A 23,754-nucleotide genomic window follows, 5' to 3' on the forward strand; every position below is an offset into this window, starting at 1 on the left:
CATGCAGATAGAATGACCAGGGTCTGCATTTATCTTTAACAATTATCAAAAATACAACAGAAAGCCAAAATGGCCAGCTGGATGAAATAGCTCAGTTGGGAGAGTGTTAGATTGAAAATCTAAAAGTCCCTTGTTCAATGCTGGGTTTCGGAAAAGTCTGAGAGGTTTCTTGCTTCTCGCAAAATATTTCTTGGTATCAGCTCAAGTTTTTCTTTCTTTATTTATCAAAATATTTGATCAACTGATCGACAACATGATCAATTCAACATAGAATTGTCTTTCTGTCCTCCTTCTAAATTTGCTTCCACCTCTCTTGCATTCAGCTTCGACTACAAATGTTTCCTATTTCATGCTTTTTTGTAAAGTAAACTCTTGTCTGCATCAGCTTCCACTTCTCCTTGAACACAGATTTCAGTATTCAGATGACATAGCTTACCTACTCAGGCCAAATACCTCTGTGTAATATGGTGCTAGTCCATTCAGAGTAAAAAAAAAAGCTACCTAACCTGGATCCGAAAAATGCTATTTACCTATTGCACCCGTTAACTGATGAATGATACAGGACATCTTAAAACATAGCTCTAGCATGAGGTTGAGCATCTATTTTCTTGGGAAGTTTAAAAGAAAGGATGAAGACCCAAACTACCAGCAGGCCGAAATAGCTCAGTTGGGAGAGCGTTAGACTGAAGATCTAAAGGTCCCTGGTTCAATCCTGGGTTTTGGCACAATTTCAACCTCTGCTTTTCATGTCTCGAAAGCTGTTTGGAGTTAAATCAACGCTCTTCTTTATCAAAACCTTTTATCAATCTGATCAACAACACAATCAATTCAACATATTATTTACTTTCTGTCTTCTTTTCAAACTTGCTTCCACCTCTCTTGTATTCAACTATGCCTCATTTATTTGAAACTTCTTGCTTTATTTTAAAGTAAAGCTTTGCCTGCATCAGCCTCCAATTCCCCTTATACAAAACTGTCAGTAGTCAGATGACATAGCTTGTACACCCTGGCCATATAGGTCTGTGTTTCAGAGTATAAGTCAATTCAGAGTTTAGAAAAAAAAATTCTACCTACATTGTCCCCTAAAAAGGATATTCACTCATCAGACCAAGTTACCTGCTGAATGATACTGGACACTTTAACATATAACTATAAACGAAAATAGAATGACCAGGTTCTGTATGTATCGTCTACAATTATTAATAATACATCAGGAGGCCACAGGGACTTGTTGGCTGAAATATCTCAGTTGGGAGATCGTTAGACTGAAGAGCTTAAGGTACCTGATTCAATCCTGACTTTCAGCACAGTGCGAGGGGATCCTACATTCTTGCAAAATATTTCTTGAAATCAGCTCTAGTTTTTTTTTCTTTATTTCTCAAAATATTTTATCAACTGATCAACAACATGATAACTTCAACAAAAAGTTGTCTTTCTGTCCTCCTTCTAAACTTGCTTCCACCTCTCTTGCCATCAGCTTTGATGACGAATTTATCCCATTTTATCCTTTTTTCAAAGTAAACTCTTCTCTGCATCAGCTTTCACTTCTCCTTGAACAAAGTTGTCAGTATTGAGATGACATAGCTTACCTACTCAGGCGACATACGTCTGTGTAATACAGTGCTGGTCCACTTAGAGTTTTAAAAGAAAAACGACCTAACATTTATCCCAAAAACGCTACTCACCCATTTCACCAGTTAGCTGCTGAACAATGCAGGACACATTAAAACACAGCTCTAACCTCAGATTGAAAATCCAGGTTCTGCATCTCTGTTCTGGGATTGTTCAAAAAAAGAGGCTGAATACTATAACTGCTGGCAGGCCGAAATAGCTCAGTTGGGAGAGCGTTAGACTGAAGATCTAAAGGTTCCTGGTTCGATCCCGGGTTTCGGCACATTTTGAACTTCTGCTTTGCATGCCACAAAGACTATTTTGAGTCAACTCATATTGACTTTGTTTATAATGATCAAAACCTTTTATCAAGATAATCGACAATACAATTAATTCAACATATTATTTACTTTCTGTCTTTCTTTCAAACTTGCTTCCACCTCTCTTGTATTCAACTTTGCCTCCTTTATTTCCCAATTCTTCCTTTAATTGAAAGTAAAGCTTTGCCTGCATCAGCCTCCAGTTCCCCTTATACAAAACTGTTAGTAGTCAGATGACCTAGCTTGCCGACCCTCGCCATATAGGTCTGTGTTTCTGAGTATAAGTCCATTCATAGTTTACAAACATCATCTAACTAACTTGGCTCCTAAAAAGGAAATTCACCCATCAGACCAATTTAGCTACTGAATAATACTGGAAAATTTAACACATAACTGCACATGCAGATAGAGTGACCAGGTTCTGTATTTATCTTTAACAATTATAAAAAATACAACAGAAAGCCAAAATTGCCAGCTTGATGAAATAGCTCAGTTGGGAGAGCAGTAGACTGAAGATCTAAAGGTCCCTGGTTCAAGCCCGGGTTTAGGCACATTTTGAACTTCTGCTTTGCATGCCACAAATGCTATTTGGAGTCAACTCATATTGACGTTGTTTATAATGATCAAAACCTTTTATCAAGCTGATCGATAAGACAACCATTTCAACATATTTTTTACATTCTGTCTTTCTGTCAAACTAGCTTCCACCTCTCTTGTATTCAACTTTACCTGCTTTATTTGCCAATTCTTCCTTTAATTGAAAGTAAAGCTTTGCCTGCATCAGCCTCGAGTTCCCCTTATACAAAACTGTTAGTAGTCAGATGACCTAGTTTGCCTACCCTCGCCATATAGGTCTGTGTGTCTGAGTATAAGTCCATTCATAGTTTACAAACATCTTCTAACTAACTTGGCTCCTAAAAAGGAAATTCACCCATCAGACCAATTTAGCTGCTGAATAATATTGGACAATTTAACACATAACTGCACATGCAGATAGAATGACCAGGGTCTGCATTTATCTTTAACAATTATCAAAAATACAACAGAAAGCCAAAATGGCCAGCTGGATGAAATAGCTCAGTTGGGAGAGTGTTAGATTGAAAATCTAAAAGTCCCTTTTTCAATGCTGGGTTTCGGAAAAGTCTGAGAGGTTTCTTGCTTCTCACAAAATATTTCTTGATATCAGCTCAAGTTTTTCTTTCTTTATTTATCAAAATATTTGATCAACTGATCGACAACATGATCAATTCAACATAGAATTGTCTTTCTGTCCTCCTTCTAAATTTGCTTCCACCTCTCTTGCATTCAGCTTCGACTACAAATGTTTCCTATTTCATGCTTTTTTGTAAAGTAAACTCTTGTCTGCATCAGCTTCCACTTCTCCTTGAACACAGATTTCAGTATTCAGATGACATAGCTTACCTACTCAGGCCAAATACCTCTGTGTAATATGGTGCTAGTCCATTCAGAGTAAAAAACAAAAGCTACCTAACCTGGATCCGAAAAATGCTATTTACCTATTGCACCCGTTAACTGATGAATGATACAGGACATCTTAAAACATAGCTCTAGCATGAGGTTGAGCATCTATTTTCTTGGGAAGTTTAAAAGAAAGGATGAAGACCCAAACTGCCAGCAGGCCGAAATAGCTCAGTTGGGAGAGCGTTAGACTGAAGATCTAAAGGTCCCTGGTTCAATCCCGGGTTTCGGCACAATTATAACTTCTGCTTTTCATGTCACAAAAGCTGTTTGGAGTTAAATCAACGCTCTTCTTTATCAAAACCTTTTATCAATCTGATCAACAACACAATCAATTCAACATATTATTTACTTTCTGTCTTCCTTTCAAACTTGCTTCCACCTCTCTTGTATTCAACTATGCCTCATTTATTTGCAACTTCTTGCTTTATTTTAAAGTAAAGCTTTGCCTGCATCAGCCTCCAATTCCCCTTATACAAAACTGTCAGTAGTCAGATGACATAGCTTGTACACCCTGGCCATATAGGTCTGTGTTTCAGAGTATAAGTCAATTCAAAGTTTAGAAAAAAAAATTCTACCTACCTTGTCCCCTAAAAAGGATATTCACTCATCAGACCAAGTTACCTGCTGAATGATACTGGACACTTTAACACATAACTATAAACGAAAATAGAATGACCAGGTTCTGTATGTATCGTCTACAATTATTAATAATACATCAGGAGGCCACAGGGACTTGTTGGCTGAAATATCTCAGTTGGGAGATCGTTAGACTGAAGAGCTTAAGGTACCTGATTCAATCCTGACTTTCAGCACAGTGCGAGGGGATCCTACATTCTTGCAAAATATTTCTTGAAATCAGCTCTATTTTTTTTTCTTTATTTCTCAAAATATTTTATCAACTGATCAACAACATGATAACTTCAACAAAAAGTTGTCTTTCTGTCCTCCTTCTAAACTTGCTTCCACCTCTCTTGCCATCAACTTTGATGACGAATTTATCCCATTTTATACTTTTTTCAAAGTAAACTCTTGTCTGCATCAGCTTTCACTTCTCCTTGAACAAAGTTGTCAGTATTGAGATGACATAGCTTACCTACTCAGGCGACATACGTCTGTGTAATACAGTGCTGGTCCACTCAGAGTTTTAAAAGAAAAACGACCTAACATTTATCCCAAAAACGCTACTCACCCATTTCACCAGTTAGCTGCTGGACAATGCAGGACACATTAAAACACAGCTCTAACCTCAGATTGAAAAACCAGGTTCTGCATCTCTGTTCTGGGATTGTTCAAAAAAAGAGGCTGAATACGATAGCTGCTGGCAGGCCGAAATAGCTCAGTTGGGAGAGTGTTAGACTGAAGATCTAAAGGTCCCTGGTTCGATCCCGGGTTTCGGCACATTTTGAACTTCTGCTTTGCATGCCACAAAGACTATTTTGAGTCAACTCATATTGACTTTGTTTATAATGATCAAAACCTTTTATCAAGATAATCGACAATACAATTAATTCAACATATTATTTACTTTCTGTCTTTCTTTCAAACTTGCTTCCACCTCTCTTGTATTCAACTTTGCCTCCTTTATTTCCCAATTCTTCCTTTAATTGAAAGTAAAGCTTTGCCTGCATCAGCCTCCAGTTCCCCTTATACAAAACTGTTAGTAGTCAGATGACCTAGCTTGCCGACCCTCGCCATATAGGTCTGTGTTTCTGAGTATAAGTCCATTCATAGTTTACAAACATCATCTAACTAACTTGGCTTCTAAAAAGGAAATTCACCCATCAGACCAATTTAGCTACTGAATAATACTGGACAATTTAACACATAACTGCACATGCAGATAGAGTGACCAGGTTCTGCATTTATCTTTAACAATTATAAAAAATACAACAGAAAGCCAAAATTGCCAGCTGGATGAAATAGCTCAGTTGGGAGAGCAGTAGACTGAAGATCTAAAGGTCCCTGGTTCAATCCCGGGTTTAGGCACATTTTGAACTTCTGCTTTGCATGCCACAAATGCTATTTGGAGTCAACTCATATTGACGTTGTTTATAATGATCAAAACCTTTTATCAAGCTGATCGATAAGACAACCATTTCAACATATTTTTTACATTCTGTCTTTCTGTCAAACTTGCTTCCACCTCTCTTGTATTCAACTTTACCTGCTTTATTTGCCAATTCTTCCTTTAATTGAAAGTAAAGCTTTGCCTGCATCAGCCTCGAGTTCCCCTTATACAAAACTGTTAGTAGTCAGATGACCTAGTTTGCCTACCCTCGCCATATAGGTCTGTGTGTCTGAGTATAAGTCCATTCATAGTTTACAAACATCTTCTAACTAACTTGGCTCCTAAAAAGGAAATTCACCCATCAGACCAATTTAGCTGCTGAATAATATTGGACAATTTAACACATAACTGCACATGCAGATAGAATGACCAGGGTCTGCATTTATCTTTAACAATTATCAAAAATACAACAGAAAGCCAAAATGGCCAGCTGGATGAAATAGCTCAGTTGGGAGAGTGTTAGATTGAAAATCTAAAAGTCCCTTGTTCAATGCTGGGTTTCGGAAAAGTCTGAGAGGTTTCTTGCTTCTCACAAAATATTTCTTGGTATCAGCTCAAGTTTTTCTTTCTTTATTTATCAAAATATTTGATCAACTGATCGACAACATGATCAATTCAACATAGAATTGTCTTTCTGTCCTCCTTCTAAATTTGCTTCCACCTCTCTTGCATTCAGCTTCGACTACAAATGTTTCCTATTTCATGCTTTTTTGTAAAGTAAACTCTTGTCTGCATCAGCTTCCACTTCTCCTTGAACACAGATTTCAGTATTCAGATGACGTAGCTTACCTACTCAGGCCAAATACCTCTGTGTAATATGGTGCTAGTCCATTCAGAGTAAAAAAAAAAGCTACCTAACCTGGATCCGAAAAATGCTATTTACCTATTGCACCCGTTAACTGATGAATGATACAGGACATCTTAAAACATAGCTCTAGCATGAGGTTGAGCATCAATTTTCTTGGGAAGTTTAAAAGAAAGGATGAAGACCCAAACTAGCAGCAGGCGGAAATAGCTCAGTTGGGAGAGCGTTAGACTGAAGATCTAAAGGTCCCTGGTTCAATCCCGGGTTTTGGCACAATTTCAACCTCTGCTTTTCATGTCTCAAAAGCTGTTTGGAGTTAAATCAACGCTCTTCTTTATCAAAACCTTTTATCAATCTGATCAACAACACAATCAATTCAACATATTATTTACTTTCTGTCTTCTTTTCAAACTTGCTTCCACCTCTCTTGTATTCAACTATGTCTCATTTATTTGAAACTTCTTGCTTTATTTTAAAGTAAAGCTTTGCCTGCATCAGCCTCCAATTCCCCTTATACAAAACTGTCAGTAGTCAGATGACATAGCTTGTACACCCTGGCCATATAGGTCTGTGTTTCAGAGTATAAGTCAATTCAGAGTTTAGAAAAAAAAATTCTACCTACATTGTCCCCTAAAAAGGATATTCACTCATCAGACCAAGTTACCTGCTGAATGATACTGGACACTTTAACACATAACTATAAACGAAAATAGAATGACCAGGTTCTGTATGTATCGTCTACAATTATTAATAATACATCAGGAGGCCACAGGGACTTGTTGGCTGAAATATCTCAGTTGGGAGATCGTTAGACTGAAGAGCTTAAGGTACCTGATTCAATCCTGACTTTCAGCACAGTGCGAGGGGATCCTACATTCTTGCAAAATATTTCTTGAAATCAGCTCTAGTTTTTTTTTCTTTATTTCTCAAAATATTTTATCAACTGATCAACAACATGATAACTTCAACAAAAAGTTGTCTTTCTGTCCTCCTTCTAAACTTGCTTCCACCTCTCTTGCCATCAGCTTTGATGACGAATTTATCCCATTTTATACTTTTTTCAAAGTAAACTCTTGTCTGCATCAGCTTTCACTTCTCCTTGAACAAAGTTGTCAGTATTGAGATGACATAGCTTACCTACTCAGGCGACATACGTCTGTGTAATACAGTGCTGGTCCACTTAGAGTTTTAAAAGAAAAACGACCTAACATTTATCCCAAAAACGCTACTCACCCATTTCACCAGTTAGCTGCTGAACAATGCAGGACACATTAAAACACAGCTCTAACCTCAGATTGAAAATCCAGGTTCTGCATCTCTGTTCTGGGATTGTTCAAAAAAAGAGGCTGAATACTATAGCTCCTGGCAGGCCGAAATAGCTCAGTTGGGAGAGCGTTAGACTGAAGATCTAAAGGTCCCTGGTTCGATCCCGGGTTTCGGCACATTTTGAACTTCTGCTTTGCATGCCACAAAGACTATTTTGAGTCAACTCATATTGACTTTGTTTATAATGATCAAAACCTTTTATCAAGATAATCGACAATACAATTAATTCAACATATTATTTACTTTCTGTCTTTCTTTCAAACTTGCTTCCACCTCTCTTGTATTCAACTTTGCCTCCTTTATTTCCCAATTCTTCCTTTAATTGAAAGTAAAGCTTTGCCTGCATCAGCCTCCAGTTCCCCTTATACAAAACTGTTAGTAGTCAGATGACCTAGCTTGCCGACCCTCGCCATATAGGTCTGTGTTTCTGAGTATAAGTCCATTCATAGTTTACAAACATCATCTAACTAACTTGGCTCCTAAAAAGGAAATTCACCCATCAGACCAATTTAGCTACTGAATAATACTGGACAATTTAACACATAACTGCACATGCAGATAGAGTGACCAGGTTCTGCATTTATCTTTAACAATTATAAAAAATAGCTCAGTTGGGAGAGCGTTAGACTGAAGATCTAAAGGTCCCTGATTCAATCCCGGGTTTCGGCACAATTTCAACTTCTGCTTTTCATGTCACAAAAGCTGTTTGGAGTTAAATCAACGCTCTTCTTTATCAAAACCTTTTATCAATCTGATCAACAACACAACCAATTCAACATATTATTTACTTTCTGTCTTCCTTTCAAACTTGCTTCCACCTCTCTTGTATTCAACTATGCCTCATTTATTTGCAACTTCTTGCTTTATTTTAAAGTAAAGCTTTGCCTGCATCAGCCTCCAATTCCCCTTATACAAAACTGTCAGTAGTCAGATGACATAGCTTGTACACCCTGGCCATATAGGTCTGTGTTTCAGAGTATAAGTCAATTCAAAGTTTAGAAAAAAAATTCTACCTACCTTGTCCCCTAAAAAGGATATTCACTCATCAGACCAAGTTACCTGCTGAATGATACTGGACACTTTAACACATAACTATAAACGAAAATAGAATGACCAGGTTCTGTATGTATCGTCTACAATTATTAATAATACATCAGGAGGCCACAGGGACTTGTTGGCTGAAATATCTCAGTTGGGAGATCGTTAGACTGAAGAGCTTAAGGTACCTGATTCAATCCTGACTTTCAGCACAGTGCGAGGGGATCCTACATTCTTGCAAAATATTTCTTGAAATCAGCTCTATTTTTTTTTCTTTATTTCTCAAAATATTTTATCAACTGATCAACAACATGATAACTTCAACAAAAAGTTGTCTTTCTGTCCTCCTTCTAAACTTGCTTCCACCTCTCTTGCCATCAACTTTGATGACGAATTTATCCCATTTTATACTTTTTTCAAAGTAAACTCTTGTCTGCATCAGCTTTCACTTCTCCTTGAACAAAGTTGTCAGTATTGAGATGACATAGCTTACCTACTCAGGCGACATACGTCTGTGTAATACAGTGCTGGTCCACTCAGAGTTTTAAAAGAAAAACGACCTAACATTTATCCCAAAAACGCTACTCACCCATTTCACCAGTTAGCTGCTGGACAATGCAGGACACATTAAAACACAGCTCTAACCTCAGATTGAAAATCCAGGTTCTGCATCTCTGTTCTGGGATTGTTCAAAAAAAGAGGCTGAATACTATAGCTGCTGGCAGGCCGAAATAGCTCAGTTGGGAGAGTGTTAGACTGAAGATCTAAAGGTCCCTGGTTCGATCCCGGGTTTCAGCACATTTTGAACTTCTGCTTTGCATGCCACAAAGACTATTTTGAGTCAACTCATATTGACTTTGTTTTTAATGATCAAAACCTTTTATCAAGATAATCGACAATACAATTAATTCAACATATTATTTACTTTCTGTCTTTCTTTCAAACTTGCTTCCACCTCTCTTGTATTCAACTTTGCCTCCTTTATTTCCCAATTCTTCCTTTAATTGAAAGTAAAGCTTTGCCTGCATCAGCCTCCAGTTCCCCTTATACAAAACTGTTAGTAGTCAGATGACCTAGCTTGCCGACCCTCGCCATATAGGTCTGTGTTTCTGAGTATAAGTCCATTCATAGTTTACAAACATCATCTAACTAACTTGGCTCCTAAAAAGGAAATTCACCCATCAGACCAATTTAGCTACTGAATAATACTGGACAATTTAACACATAACTGCACATGCAGATAGAGTGACCAGGTTCTGCATTTATCTTTAACAATTATAAAAAATACAACAGAAAGCCAAAATTGCCAGCTGGATGAAATAGCTCAGTTGGGAGAGCAGTAGACTGAAGATCTAAAGGTCCCTGGTTCAATCCCGGGTTTAGGCACATTTTGAACTTCTGCTTTGCATGCCACAAATGCTATTTGGAGTCAACTCATATTGACGTTGTTTATAATGATCAAAACCTTTTATCAAGCTGATCGATAAGACAACCATTTCAACATATTTTTTACATTCTGTCTTTCTGTCAAACTTGCTTCCACCTCTCTTGTATTCAACTTTACCTGCTTTATTTGCCAATTCTTCCTTTAATTGAAAGTAAAGCTTTGCCTGCATCAGCCTCAAGTTCCCCTGATACAAAACTGTTAGTAGTCAGATGACCTAGTTTGCCTACCCTCGCCATATAGGTCTGTGTGTCTGAGTATAAATCCATTCATAGTTTACAAACATCTTCTAACTAACTTGGCTCCTAAAAAGGAAATTCACCCATCAGACCAATTTAGCTGCTGAATAATATTGGACAATTTAACACATAACTGCACATGCAGATAGAATGACCAGGGTCTGCATTTATCTTTAACAATTATCAAAAATACAACAGAAAGCCAAAATGGCCAGCTGGATGAAATAGCTCAGTTGGGAGAGTGTTAGATTGAAAATCTAAAAGTCCCTTGTTCAATGCTGGGTTTCAGAAAAGTCTGAGAGGTTTCTTGCTTCTCGCAAAATATTTCTTGGTATCAGCTCAAGTTTTTCTTTCTTTATTTATCAAAATATTTGATCAACTGATCGACAACATGATCAATTCAACATAGAATTGTCTTTCTGTCCTCCTTCTAAATTTGCTTCCACCTCTCTTGCATTCAGCTTCGACTACAAATGTTTCCTATTTCATGCTTTTTTGTAAAGTAAACTCTTGTCTGCATCAGCTTCCACTTCTCCTTGAACACAGATTTCAGTATTCAGATGACATAGCTTTCCTACTCAGGCCAAATACCTCTGTGTAATATGGTGCTAGTCCATTCAGAGTAAAAAAAAAAGCTACCTAACCTGGATCCGAAAAATGCTATTTACCTATTGCACCCGTTAACTGATGAATGATACAGGACATCTTAAAACATAGCTCTAGCATGAGGTTGAGCATCTATTTTCTTGGGAAGTTTAAAAGAAAGGATGAAGACCCAAACTACCAGCAGGCCGAAATAGCTCAGTTGGGAGAGCGTTAGACTGAAGATCTAAAGGTCCCTGGTTCAATCCCGGGTTTCGGCACAATTTCAACCTCTGCTTTTCATGTCTCGAAAGCTGTTTGGAGTTAAATCAACGCTCTTCTTTATCAAAACCTTTTATCAATCTGATCAACAACACAATCAATTCAACATATTATTTACTTTCTGTCTTCTTTTCAAACTTGCTTCCACCTCTCTTGTATTCAACTATGCCTCATTTATTTGAAACTTCTTGCTTTATTTTAAAGTAAAGCTTTGCCTGCATCAGCCTCCAATTCCCCTTATACAAAACTGTCAGTAGTCAGATGACATAGCTTGTACACCCTGGCCATATAGGTCTGTGTTTCAGAGTATAAGTCAATTCAGAGTTTAGAAAAAAAAATTCTACCTACATTGTCCCCTAAAAAGGATATTCACTCATCAGACCAAGTTACCTGCTGAATGATACTGGACACTTTAACATATAACTATAAACGAAAATAGAATGACCAGGTTCTGTATGTATCGTCTACAATTATTAATAATACATCAGGAGGCCACAGGGACTTGTTGGCTGAAATATCTCAGTTGGGAGATCGTTAGACTGAAGAGCTTAAGGTACCTGATTCAATCCTGACTTTCAGCACAGTGCGAGGGGATCCTACATTCTTGCAAAATATTTCTTGAAATCAGCTCTAGTTTTTTTTTCTTTATTTCTCAAAATATTTTATCAACTGATCAACAACATGATAACTTCAACAAAAAGTTGTCTTTCTGTCCTCCTTCTAAACTTGCTTCCACCTCTCTTGCCATCAGCTTTGATGACGAATTTATCCCATTTTATACTTTTTTCAAAGTAAACTCTTCTCTGCATCAGCTTTCACTTCTCCTTGAACAAAGTTGTCAGTATTGAGATGACATAGCTTACCTACTCAGGCGACATACGTCTGTGTAATACAGTGCTGGTCCACTTAGAGTTTTAAAAGAAAAACGACCTAACATTTATCCCAAAAACGCTACTCACCCATTTCACCAGTTAGCTGCTGAACAATGCAGGACACATTAAAACACAGCTCTAACCTCAGATTGAAAATCCAGGTTCTGCATCTCTGTTCTGGGATTGTTCAAAAAAAGAGGCTGAATACTATAACTGCTGGCAGGCCGAAATAGCTCAGTTGGGAGAGCGTTAGACTGTAGATCTAAAGGTCCCTGGTTCGATCCCGGGTTTCGGCACATTTTGAACTTCTGCTTTGCATGCCACAAAGACTATTTTGAGTCAACTCATATTGACTTTGTTTATAATGATCAAAACCTTTTATCAAGATAATCGACAATACAATTAATTCAACATATTATTTACTTTCTGTCTTTCTTTCAAACTTGCTTCCACCTCTCTTGTATTCAACTTTGCCTCCTTTATTTCCCAATTCTTCCTTTAATTGAAAGTAAAGCTTTGCCTGCATCAGCCTCCAGTTCCCCTTATACAAAACTGTTAGTAGTCAGATGACCTAGCTTGCCGACCCTCGCCATATAGGTCTGTGTTTCTGAGTATAAGTCCATTCATAGTTTACAAACATCATCTAACTAACTTGGCTCCTAAAAAGGAAATTCACCAATCAGACCAATTTAGCTACTGAATAATACTGGACAATTTAACACATAACTGCACATGCAGATAGAGTGACCAGGTTCTGCATTTATCTTTAACAATTATAAAAAATACAACAGAAAGCCAAAATTGCCAGCTGGATGAAATAGCTCAGTTGGGATAGCAGTAGACTGAAGATCTAAAGGTCCCTGGTTCAATCCAGGGTTTAGGCACATTTTGAACTTCTGCTTTGCATGCCACAAATGCTATTTGGAGTCAACTCATATTGACGTTGTTTATAATGATCAAAACCTTTTATCAAGCTGATCGATAAGACAAGCATTTCAACATATTTTTTACATTCTGTCTTTCTGTCAAACTAGCTTCCACCTCTCTTGTATTCAACTTTACCTGCTTTATTTGCCAATTCTTCCTTTAATTGAAAGTAAAGCTTTGCCTGCATCAGCCTCGAGTTCCCCTTATACAAAACTGTTAGTAGTCAGATGACCTAGTTTGCCTACCCTCGCCATATAGGTCTGTGTGTCTGAGTATAAGTCCATTCATAGTTTACAAACATCTTCTAACTAACTTGGCTCCTAAAAAGGAAATTCACCCATCAGACCAATTTAGCTGCTGAATAATATTGGACAATTTAACACATAACTGCACATGCAGATAGAATGACCAGGGTCTGCATTTATCTTTAACAATTATCAAAAATACAACAGAAAGCCAAAATGGCCAGCTGGATGAAATAGCTCAGTTGGGAGAGTGTTAGATTGAAAATCTAAAAGTCCCTTTTTCAATGCTGGGTTTCGGAAAAGTCTGAGAGGTTTCTTGCTTCTCACAAAATATTTCTTGGTATCAGCTCAAGTTTTTCTTTCTTTATTTATCAAAATATTTGATCAACTGATCGACAACATGATCAATTCAACATAGAATTGTCTTTCTGTCCTCCTTCTAAATTTGCTTCCACCTCTCTTGCATTCAGCTTCGACTACAAATGTTTCCTATTTCATGCTTTTTTGTAAAGTAAACTCTTGTCTGCATCAGCTTCCACTTCTCCTTGAACACAGATTTCAGTATTCAGATGACATAGCTTACCTACTCAGGCCAAATACCTCTGTGTAATATGGTGCTAGTCCATTCAGAGTAAAAAAAAAAGCTATCTAACCTGGATCCGAAAAATGCTATTTACCTATTGCACCCGTTAACTGATGAATGATACAGGACATCTTAAAACATAGCTCTAGCATGAGGTTGAGCAACTATTTTCTTGGGAAGTTTAAAAGAAAGGATGAAGACCCAAACTACCAGCAGGCCGAAATAGCTCAGTTGGGAGAGCGTTAGACTGAAGATCTAAAGGTCCCTGGTTCAATCCCGGGTTTCGGCACAATTTCAACCTCTGATTTTCATGTCTCAAAAGCTGTTTGGAGTTAAATCAACGCTCTTCTTTATCAAAACCTTTTATCAATCTGATCAACAACACAATCAATTCAACATATTATTTACTTTCTGTCTTCTTTTCAAACTTGCTTCCACCTCTCTTGTATTCAACTATGCCTCATTTATTTGAAACTTCTTGCTTTATTTTAAAGTAAAGCTTTGCCTGCATCAGCCTCCAATTCCCCTTATACAAAACTGTCAGTAGTCAGATGACATAGCTTGTACACCCTGGCCATATAGGTCTGTGTTTCAGAGTATAAGTCAATTCAGAGTTTAGAAAAAAAAATTCTACCTACATTGTCCCCTAAAAAGGATATTCACTCATCAGACCAAGTTACCTGCTGAATGATACTGGACACTTTAACACATAACTATAAACGAAAATAGAATGACCAGGTTCTGTATGTATCGTCTACAATTATTAATAATACATCAGGAGGCCACAGGGACTTGTTGGCTGAAATATCTCAGTTGGGAGATCGTTAGACTGAAGAGCTTAAGGTACCTGATTCAATCCTGACTTTCAGCACAGTGCGAGGGGATCCTACATTCTTGCAAAATATTTCTTGAAATCAGCTCTAGTTTTTTTTTCTTTATTTCTCAAAATATTTTATCAACTGATCAACAACATGATAACTTCAACAAAAAGTTGTCTTTCTGTCCTCCTTCTAAACTTGCTTCCACCTCTCTTGCCATCAGCTTTGATGACGAATTTATCCCATTTTATACTTTTTTCAAAGTAAACTCTTGTCTGCATCAGCTTTCACTTCTCCTTGAACAAAGTTGTCAGTATTGAGATGACATAGCTTACCTACTCAGGCGACATACGTCTGTGTAATACAGTGCTGGTCCACTTAGAGTTTTAAAAGAAAAACGACCTAACATTTATCCCAAAAACGCTACTCACCCATTTCACCAGTTAGCTGCTGAACAATGCAGGACACATTAAAACACAGCTCTAACCTCAGATTGAAAATCCAGGTTCTGCATCTCTGTTCTGGGATTGTTCAAAAAAAGAGGCTGAATACTATAACTGCTGGCAGGCCGAAATAGCTCAGTTGGGAGAGCGTTAGACTGAAGATCTAAAGGTCCCTGGTTCGATCCCGGGTTTCGGCACATTTTGAACTTCTGCTTTGCATGCCACAAAGACTATTTTGAGTCAACTCATATTGACTTTGTTTATAATGATCAAAACCTTTTATCAAGATAATCGACAATACAATTAATTCAACATATTATTTACTTTCTGTCTTTCTTTCAAACTTGCTTCCACCTCTCTTGTATTCAACTTTGCCTCCTTTATTTCCCAATTCTTCCTTTAATTGAAAGTAAAGCTTTGCCTGCATCAGCCTCCAGTTCCCCTTATACAAAACTGTTAGTAGTCAGATGACCTAGCTTGCCGACCCTCGCCATATAGGTCTGTGTTTCTGAGTATAAGTCCATTCATAGTTTACAAACATCATCTAACTAACTTGGCTCCTAAAAAGGAAATTCACCCATCAGACCAATTTAGCTACTGAATAATACTGGACAATTTAACACATAACTGCACATGCAGATAGAGTGACCAGGTTCTGCATTTATCTTTAACAATTATAAAAAATAGCTCAGTTGGGAGAGCGTTAGACTGAAGATCTAAAGGTCCCTGATTCAATCCCGGGTTTCGGCACAATTTCAACTTCTGCTTTTCATGTCACAAAAGCTGTTTGGAGTTAAATCAACGCTCTTCTTTATCAAAACCTTTTATCAATCTGATCAACAACACAACCAATTCAACATATTATTTACTTTCTGTCTTCCTTTCAAACTTGCTTCCACCTCTCTTGTATTCAACTATGCCTCATTTATTTGCAACTTCTTGCTTTATTTTAAAGTAAAGCTTTGCCTGCATCAGCCTCCAATTCCCCTTATACAAAACTGTCAGTAGTCAGATGACATAGCTTGTACACCCTGGCCATATAGGTCTGTGTTTCAGAGTATAAGTCAATTCAAAGTTTAGAAAAAAAATTCTACCTACCTTGTCCCCTAAAAAGGATATTCACTCATCAGACCAAGTTACCTGCTGAATGATACTGGACACTTTAACACATAACTATAAACGAAAATAGAATGACCAGGTTCTGTATGTATCGTCTACAATTATTAATAATACATCAGGAGGCCACAGGGACTTGTTGGCTGAAATATCTCAGTTGGGAGATCGTTAGACTGAAGAGCTTAAGGTACCTGATTCAATCCTGACTTTCAGCACAGTGCGAGGGGATCCTACATTCTTGCAAAATATTTCTTGAAATCAGCTCTATTTTTTTTTCTTTATTTCTCAAAATATTTTATCAACTGATCAACAACATGATAACTTCAACAAAAAGTTGTCTTTCTGTCCTCCTTCTAAACTTGCTTCCACCTCTCTTGCCATCAACTTTGATGACGAATTTATCCCATTTTATACTTTTTTCAAAGTAAACTCTTGTCTGCATCAGCTTTCACTTCTCCTTGAACAAAGTTGTCAGTATTGAGATGACATAGCTTACCTACTCAGGCGACATACGTCTGTGTAATACAGTGCTGGTCCACTCAGAGTTTTAAAAGAAAAACGACCTAACATTTATCCCAAAAACGCTACTCACCCATTTCACCAGTTAGCTGCTGGACAATGCAGGACACATTAAAACACAGCTCTAACCTCAGATTGAAAATCCAGGTTCTGCATCTCTGTTCTGGGATTGTTCAAAAAAAGAGGCTGAATACTATAGCTGCTGGCAGGCCGAAATAGCTCAGTTGGGAGAGTGTTAGACTGAAGATCTAAAGGTCCCTGGTTCGATCCCGGGTTTCAGCACATTTTGAACTTCTGCTTTGCATGCCACAAAGACTATTTTGAGTCAACTCATATTGACTTTGTTTTTAATGATCAAAACCTTTTATCAAGATAATCGACAATACAATTAATTCAACATATTATTTACTTTCTGTCTTTCTTTCAAACTTGCTTCCACCTCTCTTGTATTCAACTTTGCCTCCTTTATTTCCCAATTCTTCCTTTAATTGAAAGTAAAGCTTTGCCTGCATCAGCCTCCAGTTCCCCTTATACAAAACTGTTAGTAGTCAGATGACCTAGCTTGCCGACCCTCGCCATATAGGTCTGTGTTTCTGAGTATAAGTCCATTCATAGTTTACAAACATCATCTAACTAACTTGGCTCCTAAAAAGGAAATTCACCCATCAGACCAATTTAGCTACTGAATAATACTGGACAATTTAACACATAACTGCACATGCAGATAGAGTGACCAGGTTCTGCATTTATCTTTAACAATTATAAAAAATACAACAGAAAGCCAAAATTGCCAGCTGGATGAAATAGCTCAGTTGGGAGAGCAGTAGACTGAAGATCTAAAGGTCCCTGGTTCAATCCCGGGTTTAGGCACATTTTGAACTTCTGCTTTGCATGCCACAAATGCTATTTGGAGTCAACTCATATTGACGTTGTTTATAATGATCAAAACCTTTTATCAAGCTGATCGATAAGACAACCATTTCAACATATTTTTTACATTCTGTCTTTCTGTCAAACTTGCTTCCACCTCTCTTGTATTCAACTTTACCTGCTTTATTTGCCAATTCTTCCTTTAATTGAAAGTAAAGCTTTGCCTGCATCAGCCTCAAGTTCCCCTGATACAAAACTGTTAGTAGTCAGATGACCTAGTTTGCCTACCCTCGCCATATAGGTCTGTGTGTCTGAGTATAAATCCATTCATAGTTTACAAACATCTTCTAACTAACTTGGCTCCTAAAAAGGAAATTCACCCATCAGACCAATTTAGCTGCTGAATAATATTGGACAATTTAACACATAACTGCACATGCAGATAGAATGACCAGGGTCTGCATTTATCTTTAACAATTATCAAAAATACAACAGAAAGCCAAAATGGCCAGCTGGATGAAATAGCTCAGTTGGGAGAGTGTTAGATTGAAAATCTAAAAGTCCCTTGTTCAATGCTGGGTTTCAGAAAAGTCTGAGAGGTTTCTTGCTTCTCGCAAAATATTTCTTGGTATCAGCTCAAGTTTTTCTTTCTTTATTTATCAAAATATTTGATCAACTGATCGACAACATGATCAATTCAACATAGAATTGTCTTTCTGTCCTCCTTCTAAATTTGCTTCCACCTCTCTTGCATTCAGCTTCGACTACAAATGTTTCCTATTTCATGCTTTTTTGTAAAGTAAACTCTTGTCTGCATCAGCTTCCACTTCTCCTTGAACACAGATTTCAGTATTCAGATGACATAGCTTTCCTACTCAGGCCAAATACCTCTGTGTAATATGGTGCTAGTCCATTCAGAGTAAAAAAAAAAGCTACCTAACCTGGATCCGAAAAATGCTATTTACCTATTGCACCCGTTAACTGATGAATGATACAGGACATCTTAAAACATAGCTCTAGCATGAGGTTGAGCATCTATTTTCTTGGGAAGTTTAAAAGAAAGGATGAAGACCCAAACTACCAGCAGGCCGAAATAGCTCAGTTGGGAGAGCGTTAGACTGAAGATCTAAAGGTCCCTGGTTCAATCCCGGGTTTCGGCACAATTTCAACCTCTGCTTTTCATGTCTCGAAAGCTGTTTGGAGTTAAATCAACGCTCTTCTTTATCAAAACCTTTTATCAATCTGATCAACAACACAATCAATTCAACATATTATTTACTTTCTGTCTTCTTTTCAAACTTGCTTCCACCTCTCTTGTATTCAACTATGCCTCATTTATTTGAAACTTCTTGCTTTATTTTAAAGTAAAGCTTTGCCTGCATCAGCCTCCAATTCCCCTTATACAAAACTGTCAGTAGTCAGATGACATAGCTTGTACACCCTGGCCATATAGGTCTGTGTTTCAGAGTATAAGTCAATTCAGAGTTTAGAAAAAAAAATTCTACCTACATTGTCCCCTAAAAAGGATATTCACTCATCAGACCAAGTTACCTGCTGAATGATACTGGACACTTTAACATATAACTATAAACGAAAATAGAATGACCAGGTTCTGTATGTATCGTCTACAATTATTAATAATACATCAGGAGGCCACAGGGACTTGTTGGCTGAAATATCTCAGTTGGGAGATCGTTAGACTGAAGAGCTTAAGGTACCTGATTCAATCCTGACTTTCAGCACAGTGCGAGGGGATCCTACATTCTTGCAAAATATTTCTTGAAATCAGCTCTAGTTTTTTTTTCTTTATTTCTCAAAATATTTTATCAACTGATCAACAACATGATAACTTCAACAAAAAGTTGTCTTTCTGTCCTCCTTCTAAACTTGCTTCCACCTCTCTTGCCATCAGCTTTGATGACGAATTTATCCCATTTTATACTTTTTTCAAAGTAAACTCTTCTCTGCATCAGCTTTCACTTCTCCTTGAACAAAGTTGTCAGTATTGAGATGACATAGCTTACCTACTCAGGCGACATACGTCTGTGTAATACAGTGCTGGTCCACTTAGAGTTTTAAAAGAAAAACGACCTAACATTTATCCCAAAAACGCTACTCACCCATTTCACCAGTTAGCTGCTGAACAATGCAGGACACATTAAAACACAGCTCTAACCTCAGATTGAAAATCCAGGTTCTGCATCTCTGTTCTGGGATTGTTCAAAAAAAGAGGCTGAATACTATAACTGCTGGCAGGCCGAAATAGCTCAGTTGGGAGAGCGTTAGACTGTAGATCTAAAGGTCCCTGGTTCGATCCCGGGTTTCGGCACATTTTGAACTTCTGCTTTGCATGCCACAAAGACTATTTTGAGTCAACTCATATTGACTTTGTTTATAATGATCAAAACCTTTTATCAAGATAATCGACAATACAATTAATTCAACATATTATTTACTTTCTGTCTTTCTTTCAAACTTGCTTCCACCTCTCTTGTATTCAACTTTGCCTCCTTTATTTCCCAATTCTTCCTTTAATTGAAAGTAAAGCTTTGCCTGCATCAGCCTCCAGTTCCCCTTATACAAAACTGTTAGTAGTCAGATGACCTAGCTTGCCGACCCTCGCCATATAGGTCTGTGTTTCTGAGTATAAGTCCATTCATAGTTTACAAACATCATCTAACTAACTTGGCTCCTAAAAAGGAAATTCACCAATCAGACCAATTTAGCTACTGAATAATACTGGACAATTTAACACATAACTGCACATGCAGATAGAGTGACCAGGTTCTGCATTTATCTTTAACAATTATAAAAAATACAACAGAAAGCCAAAATTGCCAGCTGGATGAAATAGCTCAGTTGGGATAGCAGTAGACTGAAGATCTAAAGGTCCCTGGTTCAATCCAGGGTTTAGGCACATTTTGAACTTCTGCTTTGCATGCCACAAATGCTATTTGGAGTCAACTCATATTGACGTTGTTTATAATGATCAAAACCTTTTATCAAGCTGATCGATAAGACAAGCATTTCAACATATTTTTTACATTCTGTCTTTCTGTCAAACTAGCTTCCACCTCTCTTGTATTCAACTTTACCTGCTTTATTTGCCAATTCTTCCTTTAATTGAAAGTAAAGCTTTGCCTGCATCAGCCTCGAGTTCCCCTTATACAAAACTGTTAGTAGTCAGATGACCTAGTTTGCCTACCCTCGCCATATAGGTCTGTGTGTCTGAGTATAAGTCCATTCATAGTTTACAAACATCTTCTAACTAACTTGGCTCCTAAAAAGGAAATTCACCCATCAGACCAATTTAGCTGCTGAATAATATTGGACAATTTAACACATAACTGCACATGCAGATAGAATGACCAGGGTCTGCATTTATCTTTAACAATTATCAAAAATACAACAGAAAGCCAAAATGGCCAGCTGGATGAAATAGCTCAGTTGGGAGAGTGTTAGATTGAAAATCTAAAAGTCCCTTTTTCAATGCTGGGTTTCGGAAAAGTCTGAGAGGTTTCTTGCTTCTCACAAAATATTTCTTGGTATCAGCTCAAGTTTTTCTTTCTTTATTTATCAAAATATTTGATCAACTGATCGACAACATGATCAATTCAACATAGAATTGTCTTTCTGTCCTCCTTCTAAATTTGCTTCCACCTCTCTTGCATTCAGCTTCGACTACAAATGTTTCCTATTTCATGCTTTTTTGTAAAGTAAACTCTTGTCTGCATCAGCTTCCACTTCTCCTTGAACACAGATTTCAGTATTCAGATGACATAGCTTACCTACTCAGGCCAAATACCTCTGTGTAATATGGTGCTAGTCCATTCAGAGTAAAAAAAAAAGCTATCTAACCTGGATCCGAAAAATGCTATTTACCTATTGCACCCGTTAACTGATGAATGATACAGGACATCTTAAAACATAGCTCTAGCATGAGGTTGAGCAACTATTTTCTTGGGAAGTTTAAAAGAAAGGATGAAGACCCAAACTACCAGCAGGCCGAAATAGCTCAGTTGGGAGAGCGTTAGACTGAAGATCTAAAGGTCCCTGGTTCAATCCCGGGTTTCGGCACAATTTCAACCTCTGATTTTCATGTCTCAAAAGCTGTTTGGAGTTAAATCAACGCTCTTCTTTATCAAAACCTTTTATCAATCTGATCAACAACACAATCAATTCAACATATTATTTACTTTCTGTCTTCTTTTCAAACTTGCTTCCACCTCTCTTGTATTCAACTATGCCTCATTTATTTGAAACTTCTTGCTTTATTTTAAAGTAAAGCTTTGCCTGCATCAGCCTCCAATTCCCCTTATACAAAACTGTCAGTAGTCAGATGACATAGCTTGTACACCCTGGCCATATAGGTCTGTGTTTCAGAGTATAAGTCAATTCAGAGTTTAGAAAAAAAAATTCTACCTACATTGTCCCCTAAAAAGGATATTCACTCATCAGACCAAGTTACCTGCTGAATGATACTGGACACTTTAACACATAACTATAAACGAAAATAGAATGACCAGGTTCTGTATGTATCGTCTACAATTATTAATAATACATCAGGAGGCCACAGGGACTTGTTGGCTGAAATATCTCAGTTGGGAGATCGTTAGACTGAAGAGCTTAAGGTACCTGATTCAATCCTGACTTTCAGCACAGTGCGAGGGGATCCTACATTCTTGCAAAATATTTCTTGAAATCAGCTCTAGTTTTTTTTTCTTTATTTCTCAAAATATTTTATCAACTGATCAACAACATGATAACTTCAACAAAAAGTTGTCTTTCTGTCCTCCTTCTAAACTTGCTTCCACCTCTCTTGCCATCAGCTTTGATGACGAATTTATCCCATTTTATACTTTTTTCAAAGTAAACTCTTGTCTGCATCAGCTTTCACTTCTCCTTGAACAAAGTTGTCAGTATTGAGATGACATAGCTTACCTACTCAGGCGACATACGTCTGTGTAATACAGTGCTGGTCCACTTAGAGTTTTAAAAGAAAAACGACCTAACATTTATCCCAAAAACGCTACTCACCCATTTCACCAGTTAGCTGCTGAACAATGCAGGACACATTAAAACACAGCTCTAACCTCAGATTGAAAATCCAGGTTCTGCATCTCTGTTCTGGGATTGTTCAAAAAAAGAGGCTGAATACTATAACTGCTGGCAGGCCGAAATAGCTCAGTTGGGAGAGCGTTAGACTGAAGATCTAAAGGTCCCTGGTTCGATCCCGGGTTTCGGCACATTTTGAACTTCTGCTTTGCATGCCACAAAGACTATTTTGAGTCAACTCATATTGACTTTGTTTATAATGATCAAAACCTTTTATCAAGATAATCGACAATACAATTAATTCAACATATTATTTACTTTCTGTCTTTCTTTCAAACTTGCTTCCACCTCTCTTGTATTCAACTTTGCCTCCTTTATTTCCCAATTCTTCCTTTAATTGAAAGTAAAGCTTTGCCTGCATCAGCCTCCAGTTCCCCTTATACAAAACTGTTAGTAGTCAGATCACCTAGCTTGCCGACCCTCGCCATATAGGTCTGTGTTTCTGAGTATAAGTCCATTCATAGTTTACAAACATCATCTAACTAACTTGGCTCCTAAAAAGGAAATTCACCAATCAGACCAATTTAGCTACTGAATAATACTGGACAATTTAACACATAACTGCACATGCAGATAGAGTGACCAGGTTCTGCATTTATCTTTAACAATTATAAAAAATAGCTCAGTTGGGAGAGCGTTAGACTGAAGATCTAAAGGTCCCTGATTCAATCCCGGGTTTCGGCACAATTTCAACTTCTGCTTTTCATGTCACAAAAGCTGTTTGGAGTTAAATCAACGCTCTTCTTTATCAAAACCTTTTATCAATCTGATCAACAACACAACCAATTCAACATATTATTTACTTTCTGTCTTCCTTTCAAACTTGCTTCCACCTCTCTTGTATTCAACTATGCCTCATTTATTTGCAACTTCTTGCTTTATTTTAAAGTAAAGCTTTGCCTGCATCAGCCTCCAATTCCCCTTATACAAAACTGTCAGTAGTCAGATGACATAGCTTGTACACCCTGGCCATATAGGTCTGTGTTTCAGAGTATAAGTCAATTCAAAGTTTAGAAAAAAAATTCTACCTACCTTGTCCCCTAAAAAGG

At 37.4% G+C, this 23,754-nt stretch overlaps 12 non-coding genes across 12 annotated transcripts; all 12 read left to right on the top strand.

Annotated features, from left to right (window-relative positions):
• The first annotated feature begins 1,821 nt into the window (after window positions 1–1,821).
• On the top strand, window positions 1,822–1,894 carry TRNAF-GAA (transfer RNA phenylalanine (anticodon GAA)). Its single transcript has one exon. It is a non-coding gene; the product is annotated as a tRNA-Phe (tRNA).
• A 1,676-nt stretch (window positions 1,895–3,570) lies between these two features.
• Window positions 3,571–3,643, top strand: TRNAF-GAA (transfer RNA phenylalanine (anticodon GAA)). Its single transcript has one exon. It is a non-coding gene; the product is annotated as a tRNA-Phe (tRNA).
• A 1,095-nt stretch (window positions 3,644–4,738) lies between these two features.
• On the top strand, window positions 4,739–4,811 carry TRNAF-GAA (transfer RNA phenylalanine (anticodon GAA)). The gene has a single exon. It is a non-coding gene; the product is annotated as a tRNA-Phe (tRNA).
• A 2,844-nt stretch (window positions 4,812–7,655) lies between these two features.
• Window positions 7,656–7,728, top strand: TRNAF-GAA (transfer RNA phenylalanine (anticodon GAA)). The gene has a single exon. It is a non-coding gene; the product is annotated as a tRNA-Phe (tRNA).
• Window positions 7,729–11,123: 3,395 nt separating this feature from the next.
• TRNAF-GAA (transfer RNA phenylalanine (anticodon GAA)) lies at window positions 11,124–11,196 on the top strand. The gene has a single exon. It is a non-coding gene; the product is annotated as a tRNA-Phe (tRNA).
• Window positions 11,197–12,292: 1,096 nt separating this feature from the next.
• TRNAY-GUA (transfer RNA tyrosine (anticodon GUA)) lies at window positions 12,293–12,365 on the top strand. Its single transcript has one exon. It is a non-coding gene; the product is annotated as a tRNA-Tyr (tRNA).
• A 1,675-nt stretch (window positions 12,366–14,040) lies between these two features.
• On the top strand, window positions 14,041–14,113 carry TRNAF-GAA (transfer RNA phenylalanine (anticodon GAA)). Its single transcript has one exon. It is a non-coding gene; the product is annotated as a tRNA-Phe (tRNA).
• A 1,096-nt stretch (window positions 14,114–15,209) lies between these two features.
• Window positions 15,210–15,282, top strand: TRNAF-GAA (transfer RNA phenylalanine (anticodon GAA)). Its single transcript has one exon. It is a non-coding gene; the product is annotated as a tRNA-Phe (tRNA).
• A 3,395-nt stretch (window positions 15,283–18,677) lies between these two features.
• TRNAF-GAA (transfer RNA phenylalanine (anticodon GAA)) lies at window positions 18,678–18,750 on the top strand. The gene has a single exon. It is a non-coding gene; the product is annotated as a tRNA-Phe (tRNA).
• A 1,096-nt stretch (window positions 18,751–19,846) lies between these two features.
• On the top strand, window positions 19,847–19,919 carry TRNAY-GUA (transfer RNA tyrosine (anticodon GUA)). Its single transcript has one exon. It is a non-coding gene; the product is annotated as a tRNA-Tyr (tRNA).
• A 1,675-nt stretch (window positions 19,920–21,594) lies between these two features.
• On the top strand, window positions 21,595–21,667 carry TRNAF-GAA (transfer RNA phenylalanine (anticodon GAA)). Its single transcript has one exon. It is a non-coding gene; the product is annotated as a tRNA-Phe (tRNA).
• Window positions 21,668–22,763: 1,096 nt separating this feature from the next.
• Window positions 22,764–22,836, top strand: TRNAF-GAA (transfer RNA phenylalanine (anticodon GAA)). The gene has a single exon. It is a non-coding gene; the product is annotated as a tRNA-Phe (tRNA).
• Window positions 22,837–23,754: the final 918 nt, after the last annotated feature.

This window comes from Triturus cristatus, chromosome 8, assembly GCF_964204655.1.
Source record: "Triturus cristatus chromosome 8, aTriCri1.1, whole genome shotgun sequence".
NCBI lineage: Eukaryota > Metazoa > Chordata > Amphibia > Caudata > Salamandridae > Triturus > Triturus cristatus.